This window comes from Heteronotia binoei, chromosome 20, assembly GCF_032191835.1.
Source record: "Heteronotia binoei isolate CCM8104 ecotype False Entrance Well chromosome 20, APGP_CSIRO_Hbin_v1, whole genome shotgun sequence".
Classification (NCBI taxonomy): Eukaryota; Metazoa; Chordata; class Lepidosauria; order Squamata; family Gekkonidae; genus Heteronotia; species Heteronotia binoei.
Window position 1 is genome coordinate 10,402,483 of NC_083242.1, and position 19,526 is coordinate 10,422,008.

The window sequence follows — 19,526 nt, forward strand, 5'->3', positions numbered from 1 at the left end:
AATGCAATCCAAAATGACCCCAGAAGTCTGTACCGGGTTGAGGGGAGGCATGGGACCCCCAGGAACATCATTTTGGGGGGCTTTTGGGGCTACAGCAGGAGGGGAGAGTCATGAAAGTCATGCTGTGAAGATGGAAATGTTTCCCATGGAGACAAGCCTGCAATTGCAGTGGTGGGACTGGAATATTAGCCCTGATTGAAGTTCTGTAGCATAGCAGAGGACTAGAGAGCTGGCGATTTACCTTGTGGAAATGCTTCCGCCAGCCGTTTTATACAGCTGAAACGTTCCTCTGTTTGTCCTAGCCAAGTTAATGAACTTCTTTGGAGGTTTTCGAACAGAGGCTAGACAGCCGTCTGATAGCAATGCTGCGAATTTAGGCAGATCTTGTAGCCTTTTCTTACACACAGGCAGCAATTTGTCTCCAGGCCTGTTTGGCCAGGGATTCTGGGTTGCTCTTTTTTTTTTTTTTGCCATCTTCTGGGTGTAGAGCAGATGTCACTGGGTGTGTGTGTGTGTGGGGGGGGTATTTGTGAGTTTCCTGCATCTTGCAGGGGGTTGGATTACATGACCCTGGAGGCCCCTTCCAACTCTGTGATTCTCTGTGGAGCCTCCTTTAATCCAGCTTTTCTAGGTGTCATCACTCTCCTCGAATTTAATATTCTTCTTTTTTTCTTTTCTTGTTTGTCTTCCTCCAGTACACCTCCAGCATGAGAGCCAAATACCTCGCCACTAACCAGCCGCGGCCAGACTCTGGCAGTGTGCATTAAAAAACAAACAAACACTAGAATACTTTTGAAGTAAAAATCGGAATAAGACGTGCCAACCGCTGCCATCCCATACTGCCCTCATGGAGCAGCCTTCCCAACCCAAATCCAGCTCTGTGGCTTTTTTTCCTGCTTCGCCGACCGATCCTCTCGTTCATTTTCGAAAGAAACCTGGAGGGAAGCTCTGCGGAAAGACCAAGGCTGGGTTTAGATCCGCACGAGGGGAGAAGAAGCACTCGTGTGTGTGTGCAGTCAGCCTGGGTCATCCCTATGCGTACGGGACTAGCTTTGTCATCATCCAGCCGGGAGACGTTTTGCAAAAACGTCGGCCTCGCCTTCCTTCTCCTCCCTGGCCCGTCAAATCCATAGAAGAGAAAATCGACCTCATCTGGGGATCCGAGAAAAGTTGACCTCTTCGTCTTGCAACAGTGCCATGGATTATAACGTGCTGATACAAGGAAGCAATCTTTAATGCGCACATAAAGCTCATCTCTCGCCCAGCTCCTTCTTGCAAATCCGACTGTCCATTTTGGGGGGCCTTTTTTTTTTTTGGTGCTACTGTGGAGAAACAACTGCCCCTTCTTCATGGCCTAATCAGTCTCCTACTTGGATTAGGGATTATTGCTTTTCTTTCTTTTTTTTTAAGAACTGGAATATCTGTCGATTCCTTTTGTGGCTCTCGGATATACAATTCCTTCCTTCCTTTGTACCTAGCCCCTAACTTTGGAGGGAGAAGCAGGTGGCTTCCTGAAACGGCTGCCCTTGGCCGTATAATTCCCCGCACCCAAGCATGTGTGCGCTTTCCCACGAGCTGTGCTAGAATAGCCTGTGCCACTTTGACGTTGTCTTTTGTAACCACAGTCAGCGGGGTGGGCGTGCCCTGTTGGAGTGTGCACGTTGAAACAGAGCCATTGGTCTAAAAACAAAAGTCCCAAAGATTTAAGGAGCATCGAGGTGGACCAGCGGGAGTGTTTGGAAGCAAGGGTAAAAGAATAGTCCTTGGCCAAGAGCTACAGTGTAGTGGGGAACAAACAAACAACACTTTCCCTTCTCAGAAGCTCAGGAGACCCATCCACTTTGTTCACGTTAACCCCCTGATGTGTAGCAAGGCATGTTTTATGAAGCATTTGCTTTTCGATGTGGGATCTCTGGGAGGATCCCGGGGCACATGATGCAAAACGAAAACAAAGACTTAAATACATATTGGAACAGGCTCCTTCCCCTCTTAACAGTCTTAATTTTCATATGTGGCCCAATTCCCGTTGCCTCTTAGTGTGCTGGGGCGGAGGGACGGCGGCAGTCAAATAACCATTCGGGTGCCCAGATGAGCAAAATTACTGGATGTTCCCATGCTCAGATGTGCTCCTCTTATCAAGCAAGAACGTAATTCTCAAGGGAACTTCGGGCAAAGGGCACCGTTTGTATTTCCCTCCTTAATGGTTGGATTTCCCTTTCTGCAGAACTAAGCCCAAGGGAGGAAACAAAAGGGTAAAATCCTTCAAAATAGCCGACAAGAGAGTTTGTTGTTTTTGCCTGCAGCTTGAGGTGCCCAAAGCTTGCTAGACTCAGAATGCTTGATTTTTTAAAAAAAAAATCTTCATTGCGCTGTGGTGGAGAAGCAGGGCAGCTGCTGTTTCTGGTTGGCATCTCGTGCGCATTCCGAGGAAGTATTCCTTTCTAAATACGTCTTGCTTTGAGAGGCGTCTCCTTTCAAGCTGTCTTGCTGAGAAAACAAAGGCGCATTAGGGGATCCTAAGATCCTTGGATGTTGCCGGTGGCATTGCAAGAAGGAAGGACAGATTCAGCTCAATCCCAGTCTGCATCTGTGTAACCTGACCCTTATTAATCCTTCTAAGAGCCTGAAGATCCACCATTGGTTAAAAGCGTTGGGCAGATACGCAGATAGCAAGCTTTTTAAATACACTGGAATCTGTGTGATGACAACGTTGCATCTCGTGCTGTCAGGAGGGGCAGCTAGGGAGCGAAAGCCAGCCAGTGTTGTTCCCTAGATCCCTAACGAGAGAAAATCACTTCCTGTCATTTTTGCCAATCGGACTAAAAAAAATGGACCAAGTCCCAATTGGAGGGCCACAACACAAGCAGCAGCCCGGGTTAGACATAGAACATGCACTTGATTGGTAGTGGCAGACCACGCCTGTCCCCAAGTGCACCCATATCGTGCATACATTTCCAACACCCCTGTTCTTCACAACTGTAGGTAGCGTACTTAAGTCCCAACATGTGTGTCGTCAGAAGATACTGAGGAGGCAGCCCTAACTATGCTAAGCTCTCTTTGCTAGAATAGCTGTAAATTCTTAATGGCAAGAATCTTGAGGAAGCAAACCTTTCAGGCAAGTGTTCTTCTCCCTTCCTCATCCTGCAGTTAGTCCTAGGAGCAGAAAATGGAAGGGTGTAGAATGTGCTTTAACCAGAGCCGTGGATCTACCCTTACGTTACAGTAACCACTATAGAAATCACCTTCACTATCTCGCTTCACGGCACAGCCACGACTTATGCTGCGAAGAGGAGTCCCGGCAAGATGCTGTTGTATCCCGAGTCGCAGATTGAAAAAGCGCATAGTTGTGGGTCCTAAAAAGGAGAGTCAGATCTCCCCTTCCCCATACAATGCTACTACAATGCAAGCCATGAGGTCTCTGTATACTGCCTGCATTCCACCTGGGGACTTCTAGGCTCAATTTCCAGAGATGGTCATGGCAGACAATAGTCTTTTATCATCTACGATACAGGACCTTGATATATTTTAACAAACGTGGGCGAGACTCAACTTTTTGGAACTTTTTTTTTAATGAAAAACAAATGTGGACGCCTGCGTGATATCAGCAGCTCATGGGGATCTCGAGCTGGTCTTCTACATGAATCTGCTTCAGAATGTTGGTGTGCTTGCGTGTGTGTGTGCGTGTGTGCGCGATCACTTGCACGGGTGTGAAGAGAAGCTCACACAACCGCAACCAGTCAGCGAGACATGACTTTCATGCAGTCTCTTGCGCTGGCCCGAAGCACCTCATGGTTGCAGCATATCAGTGGAATGGACTTCTCAGGAGTTGTGTTCCCCACCCACCCCAACTCTTCCCTTTGCTTTCTAGAGCCCGCTTCTGACAAGATGGATCCCACATCTTTAACCGGCAGGGGTTCACCTTCTAGCTGACTTTGGTGCTCATCAGGGCTCTGAACCATTTTTTGGTATAGCGAGTAAACTCGCAAGGGACTCTCTCTTCCCCCTTTTCCTAATTTGTACGAGTTTTTAAGTGATACGATATTATAACACCATATTGCTTGGAATGTGAACCCTTGGCTGATTTCCTCGGTGTCTCTTCCGTCAGTTCAAGACTACCACTATGCTATCGACTTACGTTTCAGACATTCAGGAGAAATCAGAGTCTAATCTTGTCTGAATCCAGATGAAAAGGCCGTAGGCTGGGATATAAGTAACTTAGAGCGGTCAAGATCTTCGCTTTTCCCTCGAACGCTCAACATCGCGATCTGCTTGTCCGGTTTATTTGGTTGAGGTTTTCATTCCCCCCCCAGCACTGCATCGTCACAGCACCTTTAAAAGAAATCAATAAATTTGTGATGTGAATCCAGGATCTTGTCAAGCACACAGACATCTCCACAATGTGAAGTGTAAATAGCATGCAGAGACTCCTCTCGCGTCCAGTGTTCAAGACTGCGTTGTAATTGTTAAAAAAAAAAAAGAAAGGAAATCGAATCAAGACTTGGCTGTGAATTTTTTATTTTTATTTTGTGTGCTGTCTGGGGAATAATAACTGTAGTGTTTGTATCCTGTATGTAATATTAGCTGATGCCATTTTGAGTTCACCTATTGCTGATTTCTTTTGAAAAGGGGGGGTCTCAAGGTAAGAATCATGTCATTCCTCCATCTTCCCAAATCTGAGGAGTTAGATTTGCCCCCAATTCATGTTTTAAAACAGTTTCATTTGGAAGATGTTTCAGTGTGATACCTCATGCGCAGACAGCTTGGACAGCAATGGAAGGTTGCATAGTTTGAAGCCAGCCGATGTGCACAAAAGGGAGATTTGAAAAGCTCTTTGTACATTCACATTCAGAGGGCTAAAGCTTGATAAAAAAAAAAAAACTTCCAGCAACGCTTTGTCTCATGCTCCTAGGAACTGCTGCTCAGCCAATAGATCTGGTATCTAGATATTTCATGCCTGCACAGCTTGTCACTCCCCAGGCCAGACAATGTGGCTTATTGTTACAAAAAAAGCGATGCCGTTGGAATACTAACATACACAACTGTTAGACTGGGTTTGGTGAGTCGCAAGACATGCACGCCAAGCGACGTTTCATGCCGAGCATCATTTGAGCGAATATTCGCCTGGTTCCTACTGCTTTGGAAGTGCCCATGAAGTTGAAGTCTTTGTGCAGGGAAGGAACACCACATACTTTGGAGAGTGATCAATAATGAAACGAGCTGAGAACTGAGAAGCAGCGTCCTGCGTAGGTGGGTTTTGATCGGTGATAGTGCAGGAGATAAAGGTAACAAAAACACAAGAGACTGAGGGGTTGCCTTAATCCATTCTTTGTGACGCTTCCTTGATGTCCAATGCAAGTTCCTTAACAGGGAAGGGATGCGACAGCTGGGGGTGTTTGACACCACTCCATGTATTGGGTTGCAATGACAGCCATTGGGTGATAGTTGAATTGGACGAAATGTGGTCCACTGGGGGTCTCATGCGGTTCCTGTCAAGCTCGTCATGGGCATTTCCCTCATTCCTTTATTTCTGGGGGAGCATGCAACTTCTCTCGGTCCCGTCTCAAATTAATTTGCCATCCTCCACAAGGTGGTGGGTACCAAACGCCTTATGAGCTTTTCTTGAATCAGAGCTGACTGAGCAGCTAAGATCATTGCCCCCAACCTGTACTACAAAGGCACAGTCCCCTAAACTCTGAATTCTTGCGCTCCAATTTCGTGTGTGAATTCCCGAGATCCAGTTTCATGGATGAAAGAGGGCCAGCAGTAAAGGGAAACCCAAGAACTCAGTGACTCGAGGCATTTCCATTTCCATAAATGCTGTATTATCAGTTTGTCCATCGACTGATGATCGTGTGCACTGGCTAGGACTGAAAGAACCGTTCCATTAGTTCTTGGCTTATTAAGCCGTAGTTCCCCCATGCTGCATATGAGACAGTATGGTGCTCTGCTATCCCATGAGCACAGTGCAACCCCTAGGAAACATCTAGAGGAGCTCTTTGAACCCTGACCTTTGTGCAGTCTTCTCACTTGCTGCAAGACATTATTCCAGGGATCAAACAAGAATTGTTAGCCTGTGACTCTTTGTTGTGGTGTCAAGGAGATTGGTAGAGACCTTGACAAAGTCTGAGTTCGCATCTGTTCTGCGACAATAGGAGTAGGAAGGTTGGAAGTTTAGATGAAGGAGCTGGGATTCCCCCGGAGGGGGTTATTTGCAGTTTAAGACTGATTTCGCGCTCACATTCTTCTCCTCAGCATGGTTTCCTTCCGATTTCCCACTATGTGCCCCGGGGCTGCAGCAAGGATCGGCGTTTTCGTGCAGCGAACAGAAACTGCTAAAAACCAGTTTGTTTGCTGTGCAAAAACGCCGATCCTTGCTGCAGCCCCAGGGCAGATAGTGGGAAATCGGAAGTAAGTCATGCTGAGAAGACCAACGTGAGAGCAGCGTAAGGTGAGCGTGAAATCAGCCTAAGTTTTAGTGGTGGAAGGAGGCTAGCTGTACCTACTCATTAAATTGTCCTCTCTGTCCATGAGGAGACCCACCCCTTAATGACCTGTGCGAAACTTGCATTGACGTCCTGCAAAGAACACAAGCGGGGCTTTTGTGGTATACTTTCTTTTGCTTTGTTTTTAACTTATTTATTTATAACTTTGAAATGGTGCCCTTCCACCTTGGGAGCATTTGGACCAAATGAAAATACCGGGACCAGTTTTCAAGATGACCATAATTTAGGCAGCCGCAAGGAATTGCAGAGTCTTATTTCTTCCTTTCAGCATCAAAGAAGGGCGGAATCAACCCTTCTGTCAGGGGTTGCTTTAGGTGCCTAGCTTATCTGCACCACTGTTTCCCTCTCTATGCAATGTTAATTCTCCTATTTCCCCACCTCCACTCACAAGCACACAATTCCGGTTCAGAATCTTTTGCAAAAACTTCATATCCAAAAGAGCGTTGACGCCCATGGCAGCGCACACCCACAGTTTCGCCCCCTCGGTGGCTTTTGCATTGAGCGTTTTTGGGTGCTCGCTATCGCAGCTGAAAGATTAGCCAACTTTTTCAAACTGGCCAGCTGCGCTCTGCCGAATCACAGACAAGCGTGCAGACATCGGCAAGCGACTTCATCCCCCTTCCCCGAGAAAACTGCCCTGTTCTTCACATTCGGGCTACGGCAAAACTCAACAAAAGCAGGTCAGGCTTATACGTTATGGAGTAAAACCCCCATTGGATAGACCAGCTTAGGGTGGCACTGTTGGTAACCCACACAATGATCCAAAGAAGAGTTACACTCTTTGAAGTCCATCGAATGTTTAGGAGGGTGTAACGCTGCTTAGGATTGCGTTGCAAAGGTGGTAACGCCCACCACAAATCTCATATTAGCGAGTCTACATGCAGCAGTCTCCTGTGGATTTGATTCTTCTGGATTTTGAAATCCTGCCCCCCCCTTTTTTAGGACACCTGTATGTGTGTACAAAACTTACCAGTGAAAACGAACTGGCCTTTGCCCCTTTGTTTCTCTCATTCTGACCTTATTTTAAACCACATTGGCTGTATATCATACCACTTTATATATACATATATAATATAAATATATATATAATTTTTTAAAAGCCGTTAGGCAGAACTTGGTCCTTTCAAGTGGTCTGCACTTCCCCCCCCCCTCCAAAAAAAGAAAAAAGTTTTGTTTTTTGTTTCTCATTGTGGGGATTTCAACTGAGTGCGCCTTTTTTAAAAAAAGATATTTCCTTTACTTTGTTTTATTAATTGTACTGTACCTGATTTTTACTGGATTTTTTTTTTTTTGTTCTGCATATACTAAGCAAAAACATTCTAAATGTAATTTCTGTGGTTTCTATTCAGCTTGGGTTTAATGTTTTAAAATAAACAACTTCAAAAATAATAAAGGCTGGAGTGATTTGTGTTTTTAAAAAACTGAATATGATTTTGATACGTTCTGAAAGCCACCATTTCAGGCTGGGAGTATCTCCACATTGTGCCTACCTACACCTTTCTCAGCCAGCTCCTAAGATGGCCGCTGCCTATTGAGAGGCCCCAAGGACCAATTTGCCCAGGGATCTAGAAAGGAGTGGGTTGGAGGCCCATCCGGGCAGGGGAAGGGAGCATCAGACGAGACAAGGAAAGGGCTGAGGGTGACCCTCGGAGGTGAAAGTCAGCCATCCAGGTTGAGAAAAGAGAGTGTGAATGTGAGCATGAAGAAGAAGAGGAGGAGGATATTAGATTTATGTCCCGCCTTCCACTCCGAGTCTCAGAGCAGCTCACAATCTCCTTTCCCTTCCTCCCCCACAACACATCCTGCGAGGTGGGTGGGGCTGAGAGAGGTCTCACAGAAGCTGCCTTTTCAAGGACAACTCTTGCGAGAGCTATGGCTCACCCAAGGCTACTCCTACAAGAGCGATGGCTGACCCAAGGCCATTCCAGCAGTTACAAGTGGAAGAGTGGGGAATCAAACCGGTTCTCCCAGATAAGTGTCCGCCCACTTAACCACTACACCAGGCTGGCTCTGAACTGTACCAGGCGTGATGTGAGAGTCAAAGAAATTAGCAAGATTACACTACAGCAGAAGTCCCATGGGCGGGGGGGGGGGGGAGGGAATTCTCACTACTGCATAAATTTATGTCGCCATTTATCAACATGTGAACTGCCAACAATGTTAAGTTGTATCCTTTTGGTGGAGCAAATGGACTTTCTTCTACAGGTGCTTTAGAGATCTGCTCTGATTTTTCACATAGTTGGGCTCATTAATTATAAAAGGTTTCAGCCCCCTGCATTACATGGAACGATTTTGGCTCCTTGTACAGTTTCCCTCCCCCCCATCAAGTCACACTTAACTTACGGCGGCCCTTTGAAACCTCCAGAAGTTTGCCATTGCCTGCCTCTGTCTTGCGACCCTGGTATTCCTTGGTGGTTTCTCATCCAAATATTAACCAGGCCTGACCTTGCTTATCTTCCAAAATCTGACCAGGTCAGGTTAGCCTGGTTAGGAGGTCATTAACATCACCGTAAATCGGAAGGGACTTGAAAACAGTTAACACCAACACAGACATAGATTCTCTTCATATCACACCTGCCTGAGAACCCTTAACTGCCATCCAACCCCCATCCTCACTTCCCCAGTGTTCAGCTATGTTACGGACAGTTGTATGCACTGTGTGCTCATGAAAGCACATTTGTTGTTCAGTCGCACAGTCGAGTCCAACTCTTTGCAACCCCATGGACCAAGTCACGCCAGGCCCTCCTGTCTTCCACCATCCTCTGAAGCCTGCTCAAATTCGTGTTTGTTACATCAGTAACGCTGTCCAGTCATCTCATCTTTTGCCGTCCCCTTCTTCTTTTGCCTTCTGTCTTTCCCAGCATCAGGTTCTTCTTCATCGGTCTTAAAGGTGTCACTGGATTCAAATTTTGTCCTGTTACTTCAGACGGGGGGGGGGGGGGGACTTGCTTAATGTAAGAGCCACATAGAATGGTCATGTTTGAGAGAAGGAAGGAAACAGATGGGGAAGGGAAAGGTGGAAAGAAAGCAACTTTTAAAATGCCTTCTCCAAGCTGCTGAGTAGCTTGGCTTGGAAAAGTGATTTAAAGAGACATGCATTCTCCAAGCCAGCAACGGGGGCGTCAAGAACCACATTCAATGTGTGAAAGAGCTGCATGTGCCTCCTCATCCACAGTTTGGCCACTCCTGCTTCAGACCAACACAGGTACCCACCTGAATCTAACTTCCATGCACTGGGAGAGCCAGTTTGTTGTAGTGGTTATGTGTGCAGACTCTTATCTGGGAGAACCGGGTTTGATTCCCCACTCCTCCACTTGCAGCTGCCGGAATGGCCTTGGGTCAGCCATAGCTCTCTCCTCTGGGAGAACCAGGTTTGATTCCCCACTCCTCCACGTGCAGCTGCTGGAATGGCCTTGGGTCAGCCATAGCTGTCACAGAGGTTGTCCTTGAAAGGGCAGCTTCTGGGAGAGCTCTCTCAGCCCCACCCACCTCACAGGGTGTCTGTTGTGGGGAGAGAAGATATAGGAGATTGCAAGCTGCTCTATCTCTGATTCAGAGAGAAGGGCAGGGTATAAATCTGCAGTCTTCTTTAGACAGAGCTAACTCTCTTTTGCGTGTCTTCTATGGCAACAGTCTTCCAAACTGGAGCTTTGTACCCATTCTAGAAAAACATTCCAAAGAACCCATCCTGCTCCAGGAAAAGGCTTCACCCTGATTTTTGCTGAACAGATGGTCTTCAGAAAGAGGGCACTGCAAGAAGAAGACGCTGTTGAAGAGCACTGCAGGTTCACGGGAGATGTGATTAAGTAAGTACAAGGGCCAGGGGTCCCCAATCATTTGGAGCCAGCGAGCACCTTTGGAATTCTGATATAGGGTGGTGGGCACAACCACAAAATGGCTGCTGCGGAAGGTGCAGCCAATCACAGAAGGTGTAGGAGGCGGAGCCAGCCACAAAATGCCAAGGATCGACGTAGGTAGGTAGGTAGACCAACTCAAGAGTTCAACATTTAGCCACAGCGTATAATTGAAACTCTCTGGGGCAATGATGCTCTGTATTCTTGGTGCTTGGAGGGCGGCACAGTGGGAGGGCTTCTAGTGTCCTGGCCCCACTGATGGACCTCTTGATGGCCCCTGGGTTTTGATTTTTTGTTTTGGCCACTGTGTGACACAGAGTGTTGGACTGGATGGGCCACTTGACCTGTTCCAACATGGCTTCTTTTATGTTCTTATTTCTGGGGCAGTGAGGCTCTGTATTCTTGGTTCCTGGGGGGGCAACAGTGGGAGGGCTTCTAGTGTCCTCGCCCCACTGGTGGACCTCCTGATGGCACCTGGGTTTTTTGGCCACTGTGTGACACAGACTGTTGGACTGGATGGGCCACTGGCCTGATCCAACATGGCTTCTCTTCTGTTCTTATGTGACACAGAGTGTTGGACTGGATGGGCCACTGGCCTGATCCAACATGGCTTCTCTTATGTTCTTATGTGACGCAGAGTGTTGGACTGGATGGGCCACTGGCCTGATCCAACATGGCTTCTCTTATGTTCTTAATTCAGGAAGAATCTCTGTTTAATGTGGTGCCTTTTAATCTACAGAGTCAGACGTGCTGCTGTGTAAAAGTCCCCCCCCCCCTTTCTAAAAGCAGCTGGTGAGCACCACGGCATTTGTGGGCACCACGTTGGGGGCCACGGATGGTGATGATGAAGGGCTTCCAAATCGACAAGCAGCACTTTGAATTGCGCCTGAAAGCCAGTAGGTGGAGCACTAGAATTGTGTTGGGAGCAGCATTGTATGCAATTGAACAAAGCATGATTCAAGTTGCACCTTTAAGACCAACCGAGTTTTATTGAGAACGTAAGCTTTCATGTGCTCTCTAAGCACACTTCATCAGACGTGGGGATCAATAGACGTTTTCAGGTCACGGTAACCCTGCGTATTTTGGTGACGAGATTTTACGTTTTTTAAGGAATTGTAGCCTCCCTCCCCCCGCCCCTACCACATTCTGCCACCCCATCAGCCCTGCCACTGCCCAAATCTGTCTGCATATAACATTGTAGTCATCCTGTCCCGTTTGCAACATATCCAGTATTCTATCTCTGGAAATAGGTATCTTTGAGCAAGTCATTGACCTAAATAAATAAATAGCTCAACCAACTGTCTCCGGAAATTGCAGATAGGACAGTGCTCCACCGTATCTCATCCCTTTTCTCCCCTGAAGCATCTAGTTTAATGAAACAATCTGGCAAATTTAGCCCAATGCTTTTTGCGTTGTTCGGTTCTTTTGAAACTCTGGCTGGGTTCCCAGGGGAGGGAGGTAATTTTGTACTGCTGCCGTTCCACCAGAGGAGCCCCGCGGCGCAGAGTGGTAAAGCTGCAGTACTGCAGTCTGAGCTCTCTGCTTACAACCTGGGTTCGATCCCAGCGGAAGCTGAGTTCAGGTGGCCGGCTCGAGGTTGACTCAGCCTTCCATCCTTCCAAGGTCGGTAAAATGAGTCCCCAGCTTGCTGGGGGAAAGGGTAGATGACTGGGGAAGGCGATGGCAAACCACCCCCTAAAAAATCTGCCAGGAAAACATAGTGATGCGATGTCACCCCAGAGTGAAACAACTGGTGCTTGCACAGGGGACTACCTTTTCCTTTTGTTCCACCAGATGGCAGCAACAGCCCATATTCTGTGTATACTTCTTTAGTTGCTTCTAATCAAACAAGTAGCTGACTCTCTTCTTCTGCTACAGAACAGGTGGATAGCTGTGTTGGTCTGAAGCAGCAGAAAAAAGTTACAGACCAGTGGCACCTTTAAGACCAGGAAAGTTTTATTCACTTTTGTGTGCGTGCACACTTCTTCAGATACACTGAAATGGCAGTTACCAGCCCATACATACAGGTAGGGTGAGCAGCAAATTAACATACAGCATAATGAAGGTTTTTTTGATAGATGCAAGGACCGAACTGGAATGATACGCTTAGTTTATACGGTCACCGTTTGTTTGGGTTGAATGCTGGGGGCAAACATAGCAAAGGAAATAAGTATAGCAAATCCAGTCCAACCCCCTGCCCCGATGCAGGATCAGCCTGGAGCATCCCTGTCAAGCGTTTGCCCAGTGTCTGCTTCAAGACTGCCTGGGAGGGGGAGCTCACCCACCTCCCTCGGGAGCTGATTCCACTGTTGAACAACTCACACTGTAACAAAGTTTTTCCTAATATCCAGCGGGTACCTTCCTGCCCTTAATTGAGACCTGTTATTGCAAACCTTAACCTCTTCTGCCAACAGGAAAAACTCCCTGCCCTCATAAGAACATAAGAGAAGCCATGTTGGATCAGGCCAGTGGCCCATCCAGTCCAACACTCCATGTCACATAAGAACATAAGAGAAGCCATGTTGGATCAGGCCAGTGGCCCCTCCAGTCCAACACTCTGTGTCACATAAGAACATAAGAGAAGCCCTGTTGGATCAGGCCAGTGGCCCATCCAGTCCAACACTCCATGTCACATAAGAACATAAGAGAAGCCATGTTGGATCAGGCCAGTGGCCCCTCCAGTCCAACACTCTGTGTCACATAAGAACATAAGAGAAGCCATGTTGGATCAGGCCAGTGGCCCATCCAGTCCAACACTCCATGTCTCATAAGAACATAAGAGAAGCCATGTTGGATCAGGCCAGTGGCCCATCCAGTCCAACACTCCATGTCACATAAGAACATAAGAGAAGCCATGTTGGATCAGGCCAGTGGCCCATCTAGTCCAACACACTGTGTCACATAAGAACATAAGAGAAGCCATGTTGGATCAGGCCAGTGGCCCATCCAGTCCAACACTCCATGTCACATAAGGACATAAGAGAAGCCATGTTGGATCAGGCCAGTGGCCCATCCAGTCCAACACTCCATGTCACATAAGAACATAAGAGAAGCCATGTTGGATCAGGCCAGTGGCCCATCCAGTCCAACACTCCATGTCACATAAGAACATAAGAGAAGCCATGTTGGATCAGGCCAGTGGCCCATCTAGTCCAACACTCCATGTCACATAAGAGAAGCCCTGTTGGATCAGGCCAATGGCCCATCCAGTCCAACACTCCATGTCACATAAGAACATAAGAGAAGCCATGTTGGATCAGGCCAGTGGCCCATCTAGTCCAACACTCTGTGTCACATAAGAGAAGCCCTGTTGGATCAGGCCAGTGGCCCATCCAGTCCAACACTCCATGTCACATAAGAACATAAGAGAAGCCCTGTTGGATCAGGCCAGTGGCCCATCTAGTCCAACACTCTGTGTCACACAAGTGCCATCAGGAAGTCCACCAGTGGGGCCAGGACTCTAGAAGCCCTCCCACTGTGCCTCCCCCCTCCAAAGAATACAGAGCATCACTGCCCCAGACAGAGAGTTCTAAGGATAAGCTGTGGCTAATAGCCACTGGTGGACCTCTGCTCCATATGCTTATCCAATCCCCTCTTGAAGCTGTCTATGCTTGTAGCTGCCACCACCTCCTGTGGCAGTGAATTCCTCTAAGTGACCGCCCTTCAAATACTTCAGGAGAGCAATCCTGTACTCCTTCAACCTCCTCTTTTCCAGACTGAACCTTCCCAAGTCCCTCAGCCTTTCCTCCTAGGACTTGGTCTCCAGGCCCCTGATCATCTTCCTCGCTCCCTCCTGCACCCCCTCCATTCTGCTCACATCCTTTCTGAAGTGAAGCCTCCAGAACCACACGCAATACTTCAGGTGATGCTGCTGCTACTTAACTTCAATAGGTAAGGCTGTTGGTTGAGATTCTCCGGAGTTCCCCTCCCAGCTCTGCATTTCATTCGCAATGGCTGTGGCCAGGTGGCTGGCCTGTAACTGGACCCGTTAAGACAGAAGCGATGCTGATCAGAAAGGCCGGTTGAAGTTGCTCGGCCATCATTGGCTGGGGTAACCCTATCTCTGGCAGGTGGTGTGAAGAATGCAGGGGCGCCGCTGGACATGGCCGTGCTTACGAAGAAACAGATGTCGCCAAATCGGGTTTTCTTCCATTGACATCTGCTTTGTAAAATGATTCCTTACTTTGTTGGCAGGTCTAGCTGTGTTGATGCTCACCACTGTAATCTCGAGGCTGGATTACTGCAGTGTGTTGTACAGGGGGCTGCCCTTGACGGCAAGATGAAATTCACAATTGGGAGAGAATGCTCCAGTTCAAATTTTAAGAATATAAGAGCCCTGCTGGATCAGACCGGTGGTCCATCTAGTCCAACGTCCTGCCTCACACAGTGGCCAACCAGTTCCTCTGGAGGGCCAACAACAGGGCAGAGAGGCTGAGGCCTTCATAAGAACCTCAGAAGAGCCCTGCTGAATCAAACCAATGGTCCATCTAGTCCAACGTCCTGCCTCACACAGTGGCCAACCAGTTCCTCTGGAGGGCCAACAACAGGGCAGAGAGGCTGGGGCCTTTATAAGAACCTCAGAAGAGCCCTGGTGGATTAGACCAATGGTCCATCTAGTCCAGCATCCTGCCTCACACAGTGGCCAGCCAGTTCCTCTGGAGAGCCAACAACAGGGCAGAGAGGCTGAGGCCTTCATGAGAACATCAGAAGAGCCCTCCTGGATCAGACCAGTAGTCCATCTACTCCAGCATCCTGTCTCACACAGTGGCCAAACAGTTCCTCTGGAAAGCTAATGACAGGGTGTGGAGGCTGAGACCAGAGGAACTGGCTGGCCACTGTGTGAAACAGGATGTTGGGCTAGATGGACCACGGGCCTGATCCAGCAGGGCTCTTCTGATGTTCTTATGAAAGCCTCGGCCTCTCTGTCCCGTTGTTGTCCATCCAGAGGAACTGGCTGGTCACTGTGTGAGGCAGGATGTTGGACCAAATGGACCACTGGTCTGATCCAGCAGGGCTCTTCTGATGTTCCAATCAGAGGAAGTCCTTGGCCTCTACCCTCTTGTTGGCCCTCCAGAGGAACTGGCTGGCCACTGTGTGAGGCAGGATGTTGTCTCCTGACTCTGGGATTCAGAGGTTTAGTGTCTCTGAATATGGGGGTTCCCCTCAGTCACCATGGCTAGTAGCCATGGATAGACCTATCCTCCATGACTCTTATCTAATTCCCTTTGAAATCTGTTTATTCTGATTGCCACCACCGCATCCTCTGGCAACGAATTCCACATTTTAATCCCTCTCTGTATAACGGAGTATTTCCTTTTGTCCATCCTGAATTTTTGTTCAAGCTCAGGGCAGCCAGCCTGATTTGGAACGTCTGCATTGGCTTCATGTGTGTTTCCAGACTCAGTCTAAGTGCTGGTTTTAACTCTTTAAAACCTCACGCGGCCTGGAGCTCTCATGCCCAAAGAACTGCTTCTCGCTATACAAGCCCGTACTCCTACACAGTTTGTCCTGCCAGCATCTCCTTGTGGTTCCTGCAAGGAAGTGAGAACTGGCTACCCCTTCCAGGGCCCTTTTGGGAATCGCTCTGGGGCAAGCCTGCAGTGGAAGTTATTTCACAGTCTGTAAAGAGGAGATTTCAGTCTGAACCAATATGTGGCGATGGCTTTGCGGTGGCAGTTCTGTTGACTTTAGCTTTGCCAGCTTTTTCATTGGTAGGGTTTGGCTTGTGTTATCCAGGTTTTGTGTTGTATTCTCTTTAGTCAACTTCCTGAGATTTGCTTGTGCAAAAAAAGGGAGTGTAGCAGTATTGTAATACACCAACGCCCTTAGGTTTGCTCACACCCCTGCTCACATGGGGACCATCTATACCCTGTGGCTAAGTGACAGCCCTTCAAATACTTCAGGAGAGCAGCGCTGTTCTCCTTCAACCTCCGCAGTTCCACGACTACTGCTCAGTTGGAAAGGTCGTTGATGGTGTGGATTGTTCACTCCCTTTCCGCCCTCTCTCTGTCTTTGCCATTCCTCTGTAGAACACAGGGCATCAGTTGTGGTTTTCCCTCTCTTGCGTTATCTCTCTGCCAGGTTTGTTAGGCCAGGGGTAGCCAAACTTGCTTAATGTAAGAGCCACATAGAATAAACATCAGATGTTTGAAAGCTGCAAGAGGGAGGGAAGAGGAAGGAAGAGCAGAGAAGAGAAGGGAAGGGAAGGGAAGAGAAGAGAAGAGAAGAGAAGAGAAGAGAAGAGAAGAGAAGAGAAGAGAAGAGAAGAGAAGAGAAGAGAAGAGAAGAGAAGAGAAGAGAAGAGAAGAGAAGAGAAGAGAAGAGAAGAGAAGAAGATGATACTGGATTTATATCCCACCCTATACGTTGAATCTCAGAGTCTCAGAGTGGTCACAATCTCCTTTACCTTTCCTCCCACAACAGACACCCTGTGAGGTGGGTGGGGCTGAGAGAGCTCTGACAGAAGCTGCCCTTTCAAGGACAACTGCCACAAAAGCTACAGCTGACCCAAGGCCATTCCAGCAGGTGCAAGTGGAGGAGTGGGGAATCAAACCCGGTTCTCCCAGATGAGAGTCCACACACTTAACCACTACACCAAACCGGCTCTCATGGAGGGAAGGAGGAAGGAAGGAAAATAGATGGGGAGGGAGAGGTGGAAAGAAAGCAAATGTAACTTTAGATGAGTTTTCCAAGCTGCTGGCTGGCTTGGCTCAGAGGAGAGATTGAAAGAGACAAATGCCTTTTCTTAGCCAGCCAAAAAAGTGATGGGGGCTTTGAGAGCCAAACAATATGTGTGAAAGAGCCACAGGTGGCCCCCGAGCCACAGTTTGGTCACCCTGGCCCCTGGTCCTCCTGGGGGCTTCTGGGCCAACATGGGGATGAACCCAGGGCCGTTGAATTTGTGCCCAGATCTCCCAGCTTTTAGTCCAGCACCGTGACTGTAGCATCTCACCAGCCTGGGAATCGTGGAGCTGGTCACGGGTCGTTTCTCATTTTTTAACGGGACTGCCGCAAAGCTCCTGAGCGTATCGGCCGGGCTTCGGAGTGAATGAGGCTCCCGTCAGGGTCATTGTGTAAATGTTTTACCAGACTTTATCTTCCTGCCAAGGAATGGAACGTGAGATTGGCAGACTCCTGACCTTCCTTGACCACCTTTTCTCTCTGATGAACCAATTCCCCAGCCTTCCCTTTCCCTCCCCTCCACCCCCAAGCAATGCAGAGAATTGCAGACTGGCTGGCCACGACTTCACCCCAACAATAGCTTCGCTTTCACCAACACTTTGTGACTCAGAGCTGTTTCTGGCTCCCCTCCCCACTCCGAAGCATCCGAGTATTTTATTATTGCAAAGGATGGTAAATGTATGCTCGAAGGAAGGGAGACCCAGTGACTCCCAAACCGGTTTCGGCATACTCCTATTAGTACTGAGTGCTCAGTTAGGAATTGCGATTCTTTTATTCTCCTTTTCCTTATGTTTATTAGCTTCTTTGACCAATGGTCTTAAACTCAAGATAAAACAAGACAGTAAATACAAAACAAATTCGCAGGAGTCATCCTTGAAAGGGCAGCTGCTGTGAGAGCTCTCTCAGCCCCACCCACCTCACAGGGTGTCTGTTGTGGGGGGAGAAGATACAGGAGATTGCGAGCCGCTCTGAGACTGTGATTCAGAGAGAAGGGCAGGGTATAAATCCGCAATTCTTCTTCCTCCTTCTTCCTCCTTCTTCCTTCTTCTTCCTTCTTCTTCCGTCTTCTTCTTCTTCTTCTTCTTCTTCTTCTTCTTCTTCTTCTTCTTCTTCTTCTTCTTCTTCTTCTTCTTCTTCTTCTTCTTTCTTCTTCGTTTAAAACCAAAATAGATGAACAACAAAGGAAGAAAACCAATATATTCTCCATTAAAATGTTCTTTGTGGGACTGCTTGAAGCCATACATCTGTATAGGCTACCGGGGAATATTTGGAGGGGATAATTGTTATCCCTCGGTTTCTGCAAGCCAGATGCAATTGTAACCGAGCGTCAAGGAAGTGTAGTCACCAGAGAAGTCATTTCTAGTAAAAGAATCTTTGTGGAAGAATGGGTTTCTGTTGATGGCTATCTCACAGTGCAGGGAGGAAGGTCTTGGGTCTTCACCTCTCTCTTCTGAGAAACAGGCACTGTTATCTGGATAGATCAACCCCTTTTCTCTCTCTCTCCCTCTCTCTCTCAGTTCAGCTGAACTAACAGGATGTATGAGCACTGACCTGTTTAACTGCAGAGGCGGGAAGATGTCCTACATAAGTCACTCATGTACAAACATTGTTCCCGAGCAGGAATTGAAGGGAGAGAGGCTGTCCCAACCAACCACCCCGGAGCTTGACTTGGATGGTCCCTGGTTGAAGACGACCACTGCCAGGGACTCCAACAGGGTGGCATGAGGCACCCTCTGGGCCTCTTTGCAGCAAGAGAATAATTCCGACCTCTTGTGGGAACATCGACCGTGTTTTGTGGCACACGTGTAGGTTGTGGTAAAATAAATAGAGTGAGGCTTCTTTTGTGGTCCCGGGGACAGCTGAAAGTGATTTGTGAAGCCTAACAAACGACAAAGTCGAGACTTCTCTTGAGGCTGGAGACGTTCTGGGGTTATAACTGGTCTCCAAACATCAGAGATCAGTTCCCACTGGAGAAAACGGCTGCTTTAGAAGGTGGGCTGTGGGGCATTGTATCCCCCCTTAGAAGTCCCTTCCTTCCCCGGCTGTTTAGAACATCCTGTTTAGCCACACAGGCTCCACACAAACAACAGTTGTTTTGTTTCCAAAAACAAAGGGTCTGTGGGACTCTTCCTTGTTTTGCATTGTTTAGTCAGAAACAAATGCAACGCTTTGGCCGAAGAGACAAGAATTTTTGCCCCAGAGATCGACTGCGCTTCTGTTTGTTGAGAGCCAGCTTGGTGTAACGGTTCAGTGCGCAGATGCTTATTTGGGCGAACCGGGTTTGACTCCTCACTCCTCCACATGCGCCTGCCGGACCGACCTTGGGTCAATCATAACTCTCACAGGGCTGTTCTGCTCAAGAGCAGTTCCGGGAGAGCTCTCAGCCCCACCCACCCCACAGGGTGTCTGCTGTGGGGAGGGGAAGGGAAAGAAGATCGTAAGCCACCCTGAGACTCCTTTGGGTGGTGAAGGGCGGGGTAGAAATTCT

At 48.1% G+C, this 19,526-nt stretch overlaps 2 protein-coding genes across 2 annotated transcripts in view; one reads left to right on the forward strand and one right to left on the reverse strand.

Moving 5' to 3' along the window:
* Positions 1–779, forward strand: part of TTYH3 (tweety family member 3) — a 112,425-nt gene extending 111,646 nt beyond the window's left edge. The window contains exon 15 of the mRNA XM_060260488.1: positions 696–779. The gene's annotated coding sequence lies outside the window, so the exon portion shown is untranslated. The remainder of the gene's footprint in view (positions 1–695) is intronic.
* The window catches only part of LFNG (LFNG O-fucosylpeptide 3-beta-N-acetylglucosaminyltransferase), a 139,506-nt gene that overhangs the window by 61,345 nt on the left and 58,635 nt on the right, over positions 1–19,526 (reverse strand). The window lies entirely within an intron of this gene.